The sequence below is a fragment of the Corvus moneduloides genome, chromosome 2 (genome assembly GCF_009650955.1).
Source record: "Corvus moneduloides isolate bCorMon1 chromosome 2, bCorMon1.pri, whole genome shotgun sequence".
Lineage (NCBI taxonomy): Eukaryota > Metazoa > Chordata > Aves > Passeriformes > Corvidae > Corvus > Corvus moneduloides.
In genome coordinates, this window is record NC_045477.1 from 18,003,417 (window position 1) to 18,008,992 (window position 5,576).

Consider the following 5,576-nt stretch of genomic DNA (forward strand, 5'->3'; position numbering starts at 1 on the left):
TTCAGGATGTGGAGCGGTGGCTATGGACAGGCTCTTCCTGCATATCTAGCTCCCTCTGAGAAGTTATCTCCAGTGAACAGGAGAGCACAGCACAGGTCTTGCTGAGATGGGACCTGCACAAAATCATCACCTGGATATCCAGATGCTAGACAGTTTATTTTGAACTACAGTCCCACATTTTCTAAAGCTAGATCCAAAATATGTCCTGACCATCTCATCTAGGTACAAAAGACTACATGACCATTTCTATATTTGCAGGAGTAGTTTCCACTTCCTATAAGGTATCTCCAGCTTATCTGTCTGGAAAGTCCATTTGTACCAGACACCACCACCATGTCCCAGGCATTTTCCTCAGCAAAAGATAATCAACACATTTAAGCAGACAAATAATGTTTATCAGTTGCTGCAGGCACAGCAAGAGCTGCCTGAAGAAGTCTCTGTCACTTCATAAAATTCTCTCTTAGGGTAACTCCTGTCACAATGGTTTGTTGTGAGATCAGCTAGAGATTCAATCACCTTTTCTCAAGTCAATTCATTGTCTTATCTCTGCAGAGTTTAGCCAGCAAATTCCTGGACCACTCACAGCATTACTGACCAAGTGCACTGGTTTTACAGTTTTAGCTGTTATACCCAGCTGCACCAGAATTAAATTACAAGAAAAAAAAAAACAACAAAAACCCCACAACAAAACCCCAACAACCCAAACCCACCATGCATTTCCTCCTTACATAACAATTATAGCATAAGTTAGATAATATTGCTACATAAACAAGGAGCATTCAGGAAAAATACTCTAAAAACATGTTGATGCCAGTAAGAGGGAAGATCTCAAGGAGCGGCCTTAGAAAGCTGTGGGTTGTCCATGACTGGAGGTGTTGACGAATACCAGTCAGCAATCAGCAGCAGGAGTTTTAGTGCACAGTCTTCTATGAAGCACAAAACAGTCTTAGACAAAATGACATGGCTCAGGAGCTCATACATATGAGGATTAAACTGAACTTCGTCATTTCAAAGATGAAGACCAAAACGAATAGGTGTTTTTCCTTGTTTTTGGGACATCTTGGTTCATTTTAAGGGCATCTTCAAAGTGGATCTCCCTCACCTCACAGCTGAATTTATGCCACTCAGAGGCATCTCTAAGTCATACATCATCTACAAGCAGTGCAAATCAAAAAGCTCTGACAACGACCAGTGATACCTGGTCTATGATGTGCTCAAGATGCTGACAGCCTCACTCTGAGAGACAAACCCCTGTCCTATCACCTATCCCCTTCTGTGCCCACACAAAAATACACTGAGGAATTCACAATCACACCAGAAGAGACACACAAAACAGCAGAGCCCCCGACTTAGGCAGATTTAGCTCTTCCCTGCGCTCAATAGGCCCTTTTTAGCCTCTACAGAGCTACAGCAGGTAGACCACGAGGAGAAAGGGTGCAACAAGATGGTCACCTATTTACCAGCATTGCATTGTTTGAAGCCTTTCAGAAGGTATCCTGCAAAGAGGGTGTAGCCGGTTGTAGACTAAAACGTGTGGACACAACAGTCATTTTTCATCCCTACTAATTGTATCCCTACACTTGATGAGAAAGAAGACCATGAAAGTCTGGAAGTAACCAGCTAAGGATTTCTCTCTTGGGTTTTCATTGTGGGATGCCAAGTTTAATACAGTGGCTACAAAACCTCTTTGCTGATGCAGCTTGACACACAGGAAATGACAAGCACAACTGCCAGCCATCTGCAAAAGTGGTGTTGTGCAATAACCTACAATAAGTGCTTGTTTCCTTTTGCTCAAGAGTAGGAGACCCCCATCTGTGTTTTGGGCCTATCAGGATAAGAGAGATGTTGATAATCCAGAGTGATTCCAGAGGAAGATCACAGAGGTAGGGAGTTGGAGGATGTGATGTACAGGAAAAAGCTGAGAGCCTTAGGGTTGTTCAGCAGGAGACAAGAAGGCAAAGACAGTGTGAGTAAATCTAATTATACAGTTCCATATCTAAAGTGGGCTATGGATAAGACAGAGCCACACTTTTCTCACTGATGCACAGTGAAAAGAGCCACAACAGCCACATACAGCAGCAGGGGACATTCCAGCTAGACTGGAGGAGGGGGAAGAATGTATTTCACCACAAGGGCTATGAACCTGAGCCATGCCCAGAGAGGCCAGGAAACCCCCATGCCTGGAGTTATTCAAACCTCAGGGGATCAATGTTCCAAGAAATCTGTTCTGGTTTTGATGTTAGCTCTGCTTTTAAAAAAAAATGAAAATTCTGCAGAAGTCTCCATCAACACATTTTTTGATAAGTTTCTCTGATATTATGCACTAGTAATACTATCAAGAAGACACCTCTCTGTATCCTCAGAGGGAGCATAAGAAACATCCCCACAAACATCCTGTTGGTCCTGTAGTCAAATACAACAGATAGCAATCTTTGACCTCAGAGTGGAGGATGTTCAAAGCGGAGAAGAAAACTTGGCAATAAGTAATAACAAGTAGAGTTAAAAGACTAAGTTAAAAGACCCTCTACAATTTCGTCAAAAAAAATACAAACAAAATCTTTAAACACAGAATTGCAATACTTCAGATTTGTGTCTTCTATCTAAGTAATTAACTACACTTGTTTTGTGTGTTCTCCACTTGATTTACCCATCTTCTGTATTTTTTACAAACCTTATTGAGTCTCTTTAAGGATGAAAACCAGATTGCCTGTTTGTTGGTTTAAAGCTCTGGATTGTCACAAAGTTCCTTTATACACTCAGGTGTTCAGTAGGCCAGCTTGAGGCAGCTCAATGAATGATGAGTTCTGACATCTGAAACTTTGGTCACTTTCATCAAGATTCCCACAATAATATTTTATATTAAAGTTTTCCCATGTAACTCCTTTTTGTGGCTCTAGACCTAAACAGAGATTTATTATTAAAATTTAAATCAAGTATTGTTAAAAATTGCTCAAAATTGACATCACTGGATATATACGTGGGCACTTGAAACAACTGATGTCTTCATTGCATGTACTGTAATCCTCATCTTTTTTTTTTTTTAAAGCAGTTAATGTATCAAGCTATCCAAGACAAAGTTCTCTGTTACATGGGATTCATAGGACTATTGAATGCTGTGTGCTACGTTATCAATATTTCCATATGTTTTATTAATTTACTATAAACATTTTATAGTGAGGAAAACAACAGCAAAGTTAAGCTGCTCCCTTCTCTCAATATGGACCATAATTCTCAGTTCAGCTTCCCTCTCTGCTGCAACTTAGTTCTTGTATTCTAGAATTGGTTTCCAGCTAAAGTTGCAGTTTGACTATCACCCTACACTAAATTATTTAATTACTTCTTTGTCATGAGTTAACATTCATACTACAATCCCCTTCTCTATCTTCTCTGGGAAAAGCAAAACACTTTGCCTCCTTTAATGTTGCCTTTCTTGCCTAGAAATTAACTTCTTTGTGGAAAAAGGTGTTGCATGACACCAATATAAGCTTTTACGTCGTCACACTGACACGTCCATTATTTCAATTGTCTGAAAACATGCATTACTAGCCATCCAGAGATAAACAAACGCATGTTGACATTTTCAGACTGAGCTATAAAACAGAAAATGATACCGAATCTAACCATCATGTTAAGTTTAATACTTGAGAATTAGATCACGACAGATCTAATAGTGTCAAGAAGTACAGAAAATCAAGAATGTTCAAGTCACCTACTTACACTTACTTCATCTTCAGGTTTAGCTGTTGGGGGATCATTTTTTTCATCCATTTCAGCAGAATTAATTTTATGACTTGTCCAAGCTGAGAAAGAGCCTTGCACCTTTTCTCAGGCACCCCTTCTGCTTGTGAAGCTGAAAACAGCTAATTGCAATGTCCAGGACCAAAAGAGGCATCAATTTACTTTGATGAGTTTCCAATTGTAATCTCATCTGCCCTACTGCACCTTTGCCAATGTTAGGAGGCTGCTATCATGTAACTTTAGACTTCAAATTCAGACTGGATAAAATAGGCTTTTCATGGTCTTTATAAAGCTGAAATATTAAAACACAACATTGCAGCGCTAAAATCTATACATCACTGATCCTTATGAGTCCCTTCCAATTCAGCATATTCTATGATTCTGTGAAAATGTCACAAAATTAGTTACATGAACAAGAAAAATAGCAAGTAAAATGTAAAAGTGAGAGCAAAAACATGCTAAAATAAGGAAAGTAAATGTAAGCATCTTAGGTAAGAGTGTTGAAAATAGCAGATAACAACAGCAAATCAAGCATTTTGACTCTCTTCTAGAATTTTGTAATGTGCCTGTTGAAAACTCAAATTTGGTTATTTTATTGTAACTGAAAAATAAACTGCTCCAGGCAACTTATTTCATATTGTTAAAATAGATCAGGCTTCAAACTGAGAATCCTTTTTGTAGTCAGATGCAGGAAGTCACTTGTATTATAACAGTTGCATCCTATTTTCTTTGTTAATTAAATATTTATAGAGGATGTAAACCAGTACTTTCCTCAATGGATGCTAAGTATAGAGCTGTCTTTACTTTTAAGTGATTAACAATCTCAATGTCTTCCTTGGGTCAACTTCAGAAATGGTACTGGAGATATACTAATATTATTTTTAAAATAACCCTTTTTACATTAGAGGTATAGAATAGAAAAGATCTAGTCAGAACTCATAACAAGTGAGCTCCAGGTGCGATCTATGCTCTGTCCATGTAACCAGCAATAAATTACTTCAACTACAAGGCAAAAATTCCTACAGTTAGATAATGTACTAGCAAACTAAACACTTCTTATCAGGGGTCTTTGGCTTACACCCTGAAGCACAGTAATTATGTCCTCAGTCCTTGCTGCTTGTTCTAGAACTGCAAGGTATTTTAACCACATGAAGTGATATGTTAAGCTCTGGGCCATATTAAAGCTTAGCAGCATAGAAAAGTCTATCCATGTAAACTCCATATTACTATATTTAATTGCTTCCAAGTCTTTTTTTTTTTTTTTAAATTTTATTTAATTATGCTTACCTTTTGGGGACTACTCTGTTCTCTTAAAGTGTTCATATAACTCCCCAAAGCCTCCCACTACCCCATGCACAGGGAGTTACTATGATACAAGTGCTATTTCAGAAGCTAGTCCATAGATTGAAAGATCATTGTACAGGTAAATACAATAAGTTCCATCCCCCTGCACTACTCAGGGTTTGGGAGATGAAGAAGTATGGGTAAGTAGAAGAGCAACAAGAGAAGTGGGCCTGGGAAAGCAGGGAGGAACTATGTTGTTTCAATGTTTGCCTTTTGTTTTCCCACTACCCACACTCATAGTTCCATTTCTATTTGAATTTGCAATAAATTAAGTAAATTTTCCCCAAGTTGAGTCTGTTTTGCCTGTGACAGTATTTGGCAAATAATCTCCCTGTCTTCATCAGAAAACATTATTTTTCTCTCCTTCCTGTTTCTCCCATTTTCTCCCCTGATCCTGCTGAGGGGAGGAGGTAGGGGCTGAGCAGCTGGGTGGGAGTTTGGCTGACAGCCGTGATCAACCCACAATAGTATTGCAGTACCTGGTACATACTTTC